Source organism: Stenella coeruleoalba (genome assembly GCF_951394435.1).
Source record: "Stenella coeruleoalba genome assembly, chromosome: 14".
NCBI lineage: Eukaryota > Metazoa > Chordata > Mammalia > Artiodactyla > Delphinidae > Stenella > Stenella coeruleoalba.
In genome coordinates this window covers 55,461,201-55,474,764 of record NC_137160.1, presented here as the reverse complement: position 1 = coordinate 55,474,764, position 13,564 = coordinate 55,461,201, and the positions used below count along the sequence as shown (strand labels likewise).

Below are 13,564 nucleotides of genomic sequence, written 5' to 3'. Positions count from 1 at the left end.
TCCTTGGACTGGGAGGTAGAAAGACACCATCATTACCAGAGATAGGGGACTCAGGGCTGAGAAGCCTGCATACTTGTTACTTTTTTTTTTTTTTTTTAACATCTTTATTGGAGTATAATTGCTTTACAATGGTGTGTTAGTTTCTGTTTTATAACAAAGTGAATCAGTTATACATATACATATGTTCCCATATCTCTTCTCTCTTGCGTCTCCCTCCCTCCCACCCTCCGTATCCCACCCCTCCAGGCGGTCACAAAGCACCGAGCTGATCTCCCTGTGCTATGAGGCTGCTTCCCACTAGCTATCTACCTTACGTTTGGTAGTGTATATATGTCCATGCCTCTCTCTCGCTTTGTCACAGCTCACCCTTCCCCCTCCCCATATCCTCAAGTCCGTTCTCCAGTAGGTCTGTGTCTTTATTCCCGTCTTACCCCTAGGTTCTTCATGACATTTTTTCTTTCTTAAATTCCATATATATGTGTTAGCATATGGTACTTGTTACTTCTTTACTAATTTACTACCTAAGCGCAAACTTTGCTTAAATTCCTTACTAATTAAACACCCAAAGCTAAGTTTCTTTGTCCTGTCAATCCCTCTCATATTTCTTGCTTCTTTGTCTAAAAAATATAAAAGCTATCTGCTTTGGCCACTTCTTAGGTCCCATTTCTATGCGACCTCTATGTGCACACAAATTAAATGGGTTTCTTTTTCTCCAGTCCACAGGACACAATCTGTCTTGTGTCAGTTTTATGACTGGTCCAACCACAGGAACTCAAGAGGAGAAAAGGGGAAATTTCCCCTTCCTGACAGTAGAATAAGTGGATCCCACTCACACACACATAAACACTGTGTGGAGTACTGTTGTGTTGCCAAACTATCCCTCTTCAAAAAACCGTCGCACTTTTGACTATAGACTTTTTAAGAGAAGAGGACTTATTGGTATTTTTATTTCTAGAGCTTAATAGTGTCTCATGTTTAGTACGTGCTCAATGAATGATGAATGAATGAACGGACAAATGAGGAGTAAGAAGGGGAGAAGACTCCCTGTCACTATCCAGGATCACCAGTTTCTTTAGATTGTTCTTTAAGATAAGCTTACTTTAGACTTAGTATCTAGAAGTAGGAAATTTAGAGTTTGAGAAGATCACAGAATCCGGAAGCTGGAAAGGACTCCTGAGGTCAGTCCATTCATTTTATAAATGAGAATTTGATCTGGAGAGGTTTGTGAGTTTCCCAGTCAAACTGTGAGGACCATGATGGATGGAACTATGTTTTATTGAGAGTAATACCCCCAGCTTCCAGACTGTGCTTTTCATATACTAAGTATGTAGTGAATGTTGGCTGAATGAAGTAAAACTGCAGTTATAGCGGGAGGAAGAACTCTATATTCTAAATCAGGATGTCAGTTCAACTTTGCCACTAACTTTTTATGTGTTAATAAGGAGAAATCAGTTGGATGTCATCCATCCAACCGTTCATCACCCATCCATTCAATAAATATCTATGGAATGTCTCCTATATACAAGGCCCCATGTAACATAAACTTAAAATCTGAGAAGAAGTCATGCATCAGTTCACGGAACGGGTCCTATTTTATAGCCTCCTGTTATTGACACTGCCTTTGTATCTAAAAGGTTTTCAATATACATATATATAACATTTTGATGCTACTATATCTGATGTAATTACACAATGCTGGAAGCCCAGAAAATTGGGACAACCCTAATGTGGAAACTAATATGACAAAAATTAGCAATAATTATACAACTATCCAAGTCTATTGACCCAGGAATTCCATTCATGGGGCTATCCTGAATGAAATCACTCAGTGAAAGGGAAAATGTTGTGGAACATTACCTATCATTGTAAAAGAAAAATGTCAATCATCAAATGTCAAGCAATAAGAGAATACTTTTGTAAGTTATAGCATGTCACCAGGATAGACTATTATACAGCTATTAAATGTGATTATAAAGAAGATGTGGAAACATGGGAGAAATTCCCATGATACGATGTTAAATGAAAAAGAGGACATAATACCCACATATAATATTCACAAAGAAGAACAAGGACTGAAATGTAATCTGTAAAAATGGTAGGTTTAGGAGTGATTTTTGTTTTCTTTTACTCTAAAATGTTTACTTATTGTATCTACTTCAAGTTTTAGTAATCATTATTTTCAAGCCAACCCTTCTGGCACATGTTCCTTTCATTGTTTTAGAAAATGTTTTGAAAATGTAAACTTAGTAGATATGAAAGATCTCATGGTAAGAAAACATATTCCTCCTTCCCCTACAAGCCCAACTTGCTTGTTTTCCTCAATGATGTAGTGGTTAAGAACACAGGCTCCTGAACCAAGATTCAAATTCTGACTCTTCCACCTACTAGCTGGGAGGCCTTGATCAAATTGCTAAATATCTTTTTGCCTTGGTTTCCTTATATGTAAAAAGAAGATAACAGGCAGTTTCTGGTCCAGCAGGTAAAGAAGAGCTTAGAAGTCACCACTCTGTTTTAACAACAAGTAAAAAAGCTGTTCAAACTGAAAAATCAACAACTCTTCTTAAACCAGTCAGAGAAGTGAGGCCACAAGAAAAATCAGTGCTCTAGGTACTGCAGAGACTCACAGACACAGAGAATCACAACTTGCTGGAGTAGAAACCCACAAGAAAAGCCCCATGCGAACCAGTACCAGGGTAGGAAAACATGAACTGTAATTGATGAATTGCTGGCAGCTCAGGGAGGACAAGTCTGAGAGTTGAAATTTTTACAGGGACCCAGTCAGAGGGGGGCCTCCTTACTTTCATGATTCTTAACTGCAGAAGATCTACCAGGTCCTCACAGTGGAAATCAGAGAAGAATCCTCTCACGCTTCTGATGGAGAGAGGGGAAAGGAACCATTCTGAAATATGCCAGAGCATTCTGTTCTTAACAAGATCTGCCTGCAGGAGAAACTAATTTACCAGAGCCTTATCTGCTGGGTTTCTAATCAGAGCCTAAATCTATCTGGGAGAAGGGAAATACCTAACCCCAGCCAGCCCCGTCTTGCCATCCTGTCCTGCAGTGGGGGGCAGGTGGGGAGAGATTGAGAAACACTGTTGAAGTTCACAGTCCAAGGGCACAGGCTCATTGAAAGACTAAGACCTAATCGTAGGACTAGAGAATGCTTCCCCTCCCCACCACCTCACCACCACGTTTATTAAAAACCCATTATTCACCACGGTTGTTTTACCTAGTACATCATGTCCATCTTTCAACAATGACTTACAAGGCATACTAAAAGGTAAAAAACACAGCTTGCAGAGACTGAACAAGCACTAGACTCAGAGTCATCTATGACAAGAATGTTGGAAGTCTGGGTGTACTCTGATGCTTTTGCAAAAATGTTCCTATAAAAGGGTTTCATCTTCAAGGAATTCATGGAAAAGACTCTGACAAGTACAGGTTTTTGGTAACTGACTATACTGCTGAACTGAATGAATAAGCATTGTCAGAACTCTAAGGGAAAACTGATGAATTCATAAAAGTGCTAACAAAAGATCAAGATAAAAAAAATTAATTACATGGGACTGAGTGAACTGATGAGAATGATTATAATTTTTGACTTTCTGTTTGAATAAAAAAAAAAAATCCCACAAGGACTCAGAGGCAAAAAATATACAAATCAATTTTCACTGCAAAGTAAAGTAGCTGTTACAGTGGAGGATTACTGCACTGAATGTCAATAGTATGACATAGTATGAGTGTGTTTTGTGTTTGGTAATTGCAATCATTGTTGCTTTTGTTGTGGTCATCCATTTACAATGCTTGGGGTCAGTTTATTTACCTCTTGTAAAAATAAAATACAGTGTGTGTGTGAAAAAAATAAATAAAAGATTTAAAAAGTTAAAAAAATACTGAAAGCAGGAAAAAAATAAGGTTGGATGGATGGCTGGGTAGATGGAGAGATAATAGGAAGTATTCATAAGTTCACTGGTGAAATTTGGTAGGTTGAATCAATTGAATCTAAATCAAATATTTCTTTAGAGGGTATGGAGACATGCAGCTTTTAGGTTAAATGACAGTTTAGAGAAGTGGCAAGTAAATAAAGGTTTTGTACATTAAAATAAAGGTCTGGGTTACACAGTTTGATAGCAATTAAACAAAAAAGAATGTTGGAAGTAACAGATCAGGAATTTTTTTACAGTATGATTAAAATGCTAAAGACTTTAATAGAAACAGCAGACAGCATACGAGAACAGATGAATAATGTAAGCAGAAAAATAAAAATTCTAAGAAAAAAAAAAAACAAATGCTAGAGATTGGAAACACTGTACCAGAAATGAAGAATGCTTTTGATGGACTCATTAGTAGACGAGTCATGGCTGAGGAAAGAATCTCTGAGCTTGTGGATACAACAGTAGAAACCTCTAAAACTGGAAGCAAAGAGGAAACAAAACCTGAAAAAACTCAGAACAGAATATCCAAAAACTCTGGGACAATTACAGAAGGTGAACATATGCATAATGAGAATACCAGAAGGAAAAGACAGAAAGGGACAGAAGCAACATTTGAAGCAATGGTGACTGAAAATTGCCCCAAATTAGTGTCAGACACCAAACTATAGATTTAGGAAGTTCATAGAAGGCCAAGCAGGATAAATGCCCAATACAATACACCTAGACATGTCATATTCAAAGAAAACCAAGGAAAAATTCCTGAAACAAGCCAGAAGAAAAAGACACCTTTCCTATTGAGGGGTAAAAATAAGGATTATATGTGACTTTTCCTCAGAAACCATGCAAATAAGAAGAGAATAGAGTGAAATATTTAATATTTGAGAGAAAAAAACACCAGCCTAGAATTCTATACTCTGTGAAATTATCCTTTAAAAAGGAAGGAAAAATAAAGACTTTCTCAGACAAACAAAAATTGAGGGACTTTGTAGCCAGTAGATCCAACTTGTGGAAATGTTAAAAGAAGTTCTTCAGAGAGAAGGGAAATGATATAGGCCAGGAACTCAGATCTACATGAAGAAAGGAAGAGCATCAGAGAAGGAAAAAGTGAAGGTAAAAGAAAAACTTTCATTTATCTTATTCTTAATGGATCTAACAGATAACAGTTTGTTCAAAATAATAATAGGAACAATATATATGAATATACTATACTCTTGAGTATAAATGAATTGAATAACAGCAATCATACAAAGGATGAAAGGTAAGAATTAGGGCTACTTAATTATTATAAGGTACTTGCACTACTCTTGAAGTGATATAGTGTTATTTGAAAATGAACTTGGATTAGTTGTAAAATGTACAGTGAAAACTCTAGGGCAACCACTAAAAAGAGTGAAAAAGAAGTATAACTTACATGCTAAGAAAAGAGGGAAATGTGTGGAAGACAAAACTAGGACAACAAATAGAAAACAGTTAACAAATATGGTAGACATTAATCCAACGATATCAATAATCACTTTAAACGTCAATTGTCTAAATATACCAATTAGAAGACAGACGTTGTCAGACTGGATTAAAAACAATACCCAATTTTATGTTTTCTATGAGGAACCCACGTTAAATATAAAGACACATACAGATTAAAAGTAAGGGGATCGGACTTCCCTGGTGGTGCAGTGGTTAAGAATCCACCTGCCAGTGCAGGGGACACGGGTTCAAGCCCTGGTCTGGGAAGATCCCACATGCTGCAGAGCAGCTAAGCCCGTGTGCCACAACTACTGAGCCTGAGCTCTAGAGCCTGTGAGCCACAACTACTGAGCCCACGTGTCACAACTACTGAAGCCTGTGCGCCTAGAGGCTGAGCTCCACAACAAAGAGAAGCCACTGCAATGAGAAGCCCGTGCACCACAACAAAGAGTAGCCCCCCTACTTGCCGCAACTAGAGAAAGCCCATGTGGAGCAACGAAGACCCAACGCAGCCAAAAATAAATAAATTTATTTAAAAAAATAAGAATAAAAGTAAGGGGATCAGAGTGAAGTAAGTCGGAAAGAGAAAAACAAATACCGTATGCTAACACACATATATAGAATCTAAAAAAAAAAAAATGGTTCTGATGAACCTAGGGGCAGCACAGGAATAAAGATGCAGACGTAGAGAATGGACTTGAAGATGCGGGGAGGGGGAAGGGTAAGCTGGCACGAAGTGAGAGAGTAACATTGACATATATACACTACCATATGTAAAATAGATAGCTAGTGGGAAGCAGCTGCATAGCACAGGGAGATCAGCTCGCTGCTTTGTGACCACCTAGAAGGGTGGGATAGGGAGGGTGGCAGGGAGATGCAAGAAGGAGGGGATATGGGGATATACGTATACATATAGCTGATTCACTTTGTTATACAGCAGAAACTAACACAACATTGTAAAGCAATTATACTCCAATAAAGATGTTAAAAAAATTTTTTTTTTAAAGTAAGGGAATGGAGAAAGACATACCATATTAACACTAGTCAAAAGAAAGCAGGAGTGGCTATATTAATTTCAGACAGCAGACTTTGGAGTAAGGGAAATTATCAGAGATAAGGAGGGATATTACATAATGATAAAGGGTTCAGTTCTCCAAAAAGACATAACAATCTTTAATGTTTATATGCCTAATAAGAGCATCAAAATACATGAGGCAAAAACTGATAGTATCGCAAGGAAAAACAGATGAATCCACTCTTATATTTGAAAACTTCAACCCCCTCTATCAAAAATGGACAGATCCAGAAAGCCAAATATCAGAAAAGACATAAATGACCTCAACAGCACCATCAGTCATCTGAATATAATTGACATCCGTAGACTACTTCATCTAACAGCAGCAGATTACACATTCTTCTCAAATTCACATGGAACATTCACCAAGATAGACCACATTCCGGGCAACAAAACATATCTTGATACATTTTAAAGAGTAAAAGTTACACAATGTCTGCTCTCAGACCACAGTGGAATTAAACTAGAAATCAATAACAGAAAGATGGCTGGAAATTTCCAAAATATTTAGAGATTAAACAATACATTTCCAAATGACACATGAGTCAAAGAAGAACTCTCAATAGAAATTTTTTAATATTTTGAACTGAATGAAAATAAAAACACAACTTATCAAAACTTGTGTGATGCAGAAAAAATAGCACTTAGAGCAAAATTTATAGCATTGAATGCATATGTTAGAAAGGAAGAAAGATCTAAAGTCAATTGCCTATGCTTCCACCTTACCAGACTAGAAGAAGAAGAGCAATTAAATCCAAAGTAAGCAGAAGAAAAGAAACAATAAAAACTAGAGCAGAAATTAATGAAATTGAAAATAGCAAATCAATATAGAATATCCACAAAACCAAAAGCTTATTCTTTGAAAAGACCAATAAAATTGATAAGCCTCTAGTCAGGCTAACTAAGGAAAAAAAGAAAGAAGACACAAATTACTAATATCAGAAATTAAGGGACTTCCCTGGTGGTACAGTGGTTAAGAACCTGCCTGCCAATGCAGGGGACATGGGTTTGATCCCTGGTCCAGGAGGATCCCACATGCCGCAGAGCAACTATGCCTGTGCGCCACAACTACTGAGTCTGCGCTCTAGAGCCCACGAGCCACAACTACTAAGCCCGCGTGCCACAACTACTGAAGCCCACATGCCTAGAGCCTGTGCCCTGCAACAAGAGAAGCCAATGCAATGAGATGCCTGCGCACCTCAACGACAGAGTAGTCCACTAGAGAAAGCCTGTGCGTAACAGCGAAGACCTAACACAGCCAAAAATAAATAAATAAAAGAAATTAAAAAAAGAAATTAGAGGGGGACATCACACAAATCCCATGGAAATTAAAAGGATAATAAAGGGGGCTTCCCTGGTGGCACAGTGGTTGAGGGTCCGCCTGCCAATGCAGGGGACACAGGTTCGTGCCCCAGTCCGGGGGGGATCCCGCATGCCGCGGGGCAGCTGGGCCCGTGAGCCATGGCCGCTGGGCCTGCGCGTCCAGAGCCTGTGCTCCGCAGCGGGAGAGGCCACAACAGTGAGAGGTCCGCGTACCGCAAAAAAAAAAAAAAAAAAAAAAAAAAAGGATAATAAAGGAATATTATGAACAACTCTATGCCCACAAATAATAACCTAGATAAAATGCACCAATTCCTTAACATATAAAATCTGCCAAAACTCACACAAGAAGAAATAGACAATCTGAATAGGCCTATATCTATTAAAGAAATTGAATCAATAAATAATAATCATCCAAAAGAGAAATCACCAGGCCCAGATGGGCTCACTGGTGAATTCTACAAAATATTTAAGGAATGACTTATATCAATCTTCTATAATCTCTTCCAAAGATAGAAGCAGATGGAATACTTCCTAAATCATCCTATGAGGCCAGCATTACACTAATACCAAAACCAGAAAAAGACATGATGAGAAAAGAAAACTGCATTCCAATATCTCTCATGCACATAGATGCAAAAATTCTCAAGTATTAACAAGTCAAATTCAACAATATAGAAAACAAATTGTACACCATGACCAAGTAGGTTTTATCTCAGATATGCAAGTCTGGTTCAACATTTGAAAATCAATTAATGTGATCCATCACATCAACTGGCTAAGAAGAAAAACCACATGAACACATCAATAAATGCAGAAAAAGCATTTGACAAAATCCAATACTAACTCCCGATCAAAAATTTTCAGCAAACTAGGAATAGAGGGGAACTTTCTCAACTTGATAAGGAATATCTATGAAAAACCTACAGCCAACATATTAGTTAATGGTGAGGACCTTGAAGCTTTTGTGCTAAGATCAGGAACGAGGCAAGAATGTTCCCTCTTACCACTGCTTTTCAGTATCATACTGGACGTCTTGGTTAGTGCAATAAGGCAAGAAAAGGAAATAATAGGTGTACAGATTAGAAAGGAAGAAACAAAACTGTGTTCACAGATAACACGATTGTCTACATAGAAAATCTGAATGAATTGACAAAAAAACTCCTGGAACTAACAAATAATTATACCAAGTTTGCAGGATACAAGGTGAATATACAAAAGTTAATCACTATCCTGTATACCAGCAATGAAATAAGAAAAAGAAATAAGCTATCAAGCCACAAAAAGCCAAGGAGGAAACTTAAATGCAGGTTATTAAGTAAAAGAAGCCAATCTGCAAAGGCTACATACTGGATGATTCCAACTATACAACACTCTGGAAAAGGCAAGACTATAGAGACAGTAGAAAAACAGTGTTTGGGGGAAGGGAAGTGTATATAGGCAGAGCACAGATGATTTTTAGGGCATTGAGACTATTCTGTATGATACTACAGTGGTGTCATTTTACATCTGTGCAAACCCATACAATATACCACACCAAGAGTGAACTTTAATGTGAACTGTGAACTTTGGATGGTAATGATACGTCAGTGAAGGCTCATCACTAGTAACAAATGCATCACTCCAGTGGGAGATGGTGATGGCGGGGAAGCTGTATATGTCAAGGCGTAGGAGGTATATGGGAAATCGCTGTACTTTCTGCTCAGTTTTGCTGTGAACCTAAAACTTCTCTAAAATTTATTAATTTTAAAAAAGAGAGAGAAGGATACACAATAGGGTAAACATCAGTGTTGTCCTGTTGGGGTGTTTTGTTTAACATATGTAAAACATTTAGAAAAATACTTGACACACAGGAAGCACTATATAAGTGTTTCCTGTTCTATTAGGTACCTAAACAGAATCTCTCTAAAGATTGACATCTCAAGAAAGCAATTATACCATCTCTTCTTTAAAAATAAGAGAGGGCTGCCCTGGTGGCGCAGTGGTTGAGAGTCCGCCTGCCGATGCAGGGGACACGGGTTCGTGCCCCGGTCCGGGAGGATCCCACATGCCGCGGAGCGGCTGGGCCCGTGAGCCATGGCCGCTGAGCCTGCGCGTCCGGAGCCTGTGCTCTGCAACGGGAGAGGCCACAACAGTGAGAGGCCTGCGTACCGTAAAAAAAAAAAAGAGAAAATTCAGACTTCCCTGGAGGTCCAGTGGTTAACACTCTGTGCTCCCAATGCAGGGGGTACGGGTTGGCCCCTGATCCCTGGTCAAGGCCAAAAGTAAAAATTAAAAAAATATATATATATAAAATGAAAATAAGAGAAAATCATCTTAATTTTTTAAATGTACTTCAAACATTTCCCCTGCAGCCAACAATTCTATATCACCAAATTCATGCCCTGACACTTGTCCATCTACAGGAGTGTTTAATATTACATTATTTGGACGTGCCTAATAGCAACCCCCAAACTTCAAATGAGCTACTTTCATCACGTTATTAAAAAGTTGAATAATTAATAAATTATTGAAGTCTGTAGGATGCTCAGTTCCTCTGTAAACTGAGTGATTTCTTTTAAATTCATCCCCCAAAAGGGCTAGCAGCCCCAATTTTGCTGCTTAACCTTCCAAAATATACCCGTCCTCAAAGGTCACTTTGCAGTTAACCTCTATGAAGTAAATAAGCATTAAAAAATGGATGTTAATGATTGTTTTGAGCCTTTCCAAAAGAAACCCACTGTCAAACAAGCAGGGATTACTTGTTTCTTCTGTTTCTAATTATAATTCTTTTTATAATTTTGCTGGTATTCTTTCACTTAGATAGGATCTTAAAACATAAAATTGGGCAGATGGATTTCTTAAAGACAGCAGTGGGATTTTTTTAAAAAAACTTATCCAGTGATAAAGTTGAGACGCTTATTTTCGCATTGAATGGCCATTACAATCCATCTTTTCCTTCCCCCAATAAACAGACTGATAAACAACACTAACCTAACAAAAAGTGAAAACAGAAAGAAAATAGAGCCAGAGAAAGAAAGAGATAGTGCAAAGAGAGGAAAATTAAAAGACGTCGGAAGAGACCCAGAGACTCCTCACCACCTTTTGAAACCATCACAATTTAGGAACCAAATCCGACATAACAAAGTCCATCTGCCTGATCCATCTATTCAGAGGCAGACTTGTGAATTCAGGGTGCTCTTCAGTGCACCCTGAAGGAAAATTAATAACTCATTAGTAAAAACATAAAATGCACTGGCTAACCAACCTACTTCAAGAAAAAGAATCGAAATGGAGTATCACAAATCTTCCTGGTATACTTTCAGGCAGGCATCCCATCCTGAAAATGCCATTGGTAGCAGAAGCGCCACGTCCATTCTCCAGAGCTGCCCCACTGTGGGGACTGGGCACAAAGGAAGGCTGCCTAAAGATCACTAGTTTAAATGCCATGGCAGCTCCAAGCCAGACTCAATGAATGCATGTGGTTTTGAAGCAAGACTGCTTTCTTAAGCCAATAAAGAAACGCCTCGTCTCCATCCAACATTAGCTATCTGTCCCCAATTCCTGTTTCACGGGTCAGCTAGTAGGATTATTCGGTAGGATCCACATGGCATATTTTTGCTGCTCTGCAGGACTGATCCTAAGCAAAGCAGGCGTATCTTGCCAACCCCTCTCCCGGGGACACTCCCCTCAGCTGCTGCTCTATTGCAGGGCCTCCAAGCATCCCACCCCCATTCTCTCTCATCCTTTGGACGGCTCGCCAGGAGTTTGCATGAGGTCTTCTTGCCTTTCAAGCTGATAATTAGCAAATCTAGTAAACCAACCCTTTCTATTGACTTAGGTGAAAAAGCTAAAAGGCTCCCAGGGATCTCCTCTTTCCTTCCAAGTAACAATTGTATTTCAACAGTAGTTCAAACTAGACTTTCTTACATTAGCCCACTAGCGACTCCAAGACTCTTAACAGTGGACACAAAGAGGAAGAATATTATCATCTTCATTATAAACATAGCATATGCAGATTTACTTGCAGGAAAACATACAGCAGTGTGCTAACAGTCTATATAACTCTCTGATGTACTTTGGAGCAACTGAAAAAACTGTGATTATACGTGTGGATGGAGAGATAGAGAGATATCTTTTTAAGTGTTATCTATCTTTTCTATAACAATTGTGTGTTATTAATATACTTAATGATAAGAAAAGTAAGATAGTATTTATACATTATGAAAATTTATAAATTACAGAAATAAAATAAAAATTTCCCATAATCCCGTCCATTAACCATGAACTAATAAAGGGGTATAATTTTACCCATGCTTTTTCCATGAACATTTTGCAAGTTGTTGAAATCATCCTATGTATAAAATTCAGTAATGTTTTAAAAATCAACTATTACAACAAGGGCTTTATCATTATTAAAAATTCATGACAAATACTTCTTTTAATGGTTACACAATATTCAAGAATATGGGTGGACCATAATTTGCTTCCCCTTTCTCTCCCTGTTGAATATCTACATTATTTCTAGATTGACTTTTGATTAAAGGTGGCAAAAAAAATACACACATCAATCTTTGAGACCTTCTGAAACTAAATGACAGTAAAAGGATTTTGTGTTTGTTTTGGCACAAACTGTCAAGGATGAAGAGAACAAAAGAAGAAAAAATACAACAGCAAAATTGTGACAGCTGGAAGGCAGATAGACAAGTGATACCTGACTTAGGCGACCAGAAAAAGCTGAACCTAAAGCCAGTGATGCAGAAATCTAAGATGTAATTCAATTTAAGTTTCAGAACCCACAAAAGGCACGGGCATTGACAGCACTGGATGTAGGGGTGAAGGTGGAGCTAAAAGCTGTCTGAATCTACAGTCAGGTGACAGACAGCCCTTCCCCACTCTGGCAGGAGACAGGAGGCTTCCCTTCAGGGGCTAAAACAAAGGGTCCTGGGTCTGGAGGACAGTTGAGGGCAGTTTGCTGTAATGAAAATAGGAGGATAAATGAAAATTCACAAACATAATGTTGAGGCACCTGCCCCAAGCGTTCTGTGTTCACTCAGCTCCCAGAATCCCGGCAGCCACGTTCCCTCTACACGGGCATATGGAACAGTCTATGGTGGGAGAGTGGACCAGTCTGAGCCCAAAGACCCAAAGAAACCGCCATCAGGGATTTTGCAGGTGAAAGCCCAGTCAGATCACCTGACGCTGAGGATCGCAGTGGATGAGCCCCTCACCAAGGCACAGACTTCTCCGGAGGCTTTTACTATGCCTTTCAAGGAGGCATGTGGTAGAGTGGGGCCCAAGGACGGTGAAACACAACTTAATAAATCTTGTCTGGTCAAGACAGAAACAAAAAATGAGGGGCTTACAGTAAGGGAAACACTTCATTTGTTTAAGAGGAACATTTTCGAAAAGACTGATTAAAAAATGCAATTGCTCCTTTTACTCAAGTGGAACTTGAAAAAGAAATGATGTTGTTGATTTAATCGTTATTACTGCTTTCCTTTGTCACATAGGTTTATTTGTTCATTTCAGATAAACTGATTTTTTCTCCTTCTTTGGGTCCTGGTGATATGCTATCCCAGCTCAAAGTTGGCTGAAAAGTCTCCTATCTGGGACTTCTCTGGTGGTGCAGTGGTTAAGAATCTGCCTGCCAATGTAGGGGACACGGGTTTGAGCCCTGGTCCCGTGAGATCCCACATGCCGCAGAGAAACTAAGCCCAGTGTGCCACAACTACTGAGCCCGCGTGCCACAACTACTGAAGCCCATGCGCCTAGAGCCCGTGCTCCACAA

General features: G+C 38.8%; 1 protein-coding gene across 14 annotated transcripts in view; it reads left to right on the top strand.

Moving 5' to 3' along the window:
* Positions 1-13,564, top strand: part of DLGAP1 (DLG associated protein 1) — a gene marked incomplete at both ends in the record, with an annotated part of 968,578 nt that overhangs the window by 918,391 nt on the left and 36,623 nt on the right. The gene's annotated exons all lie outside the window — the stretch shown is intronic.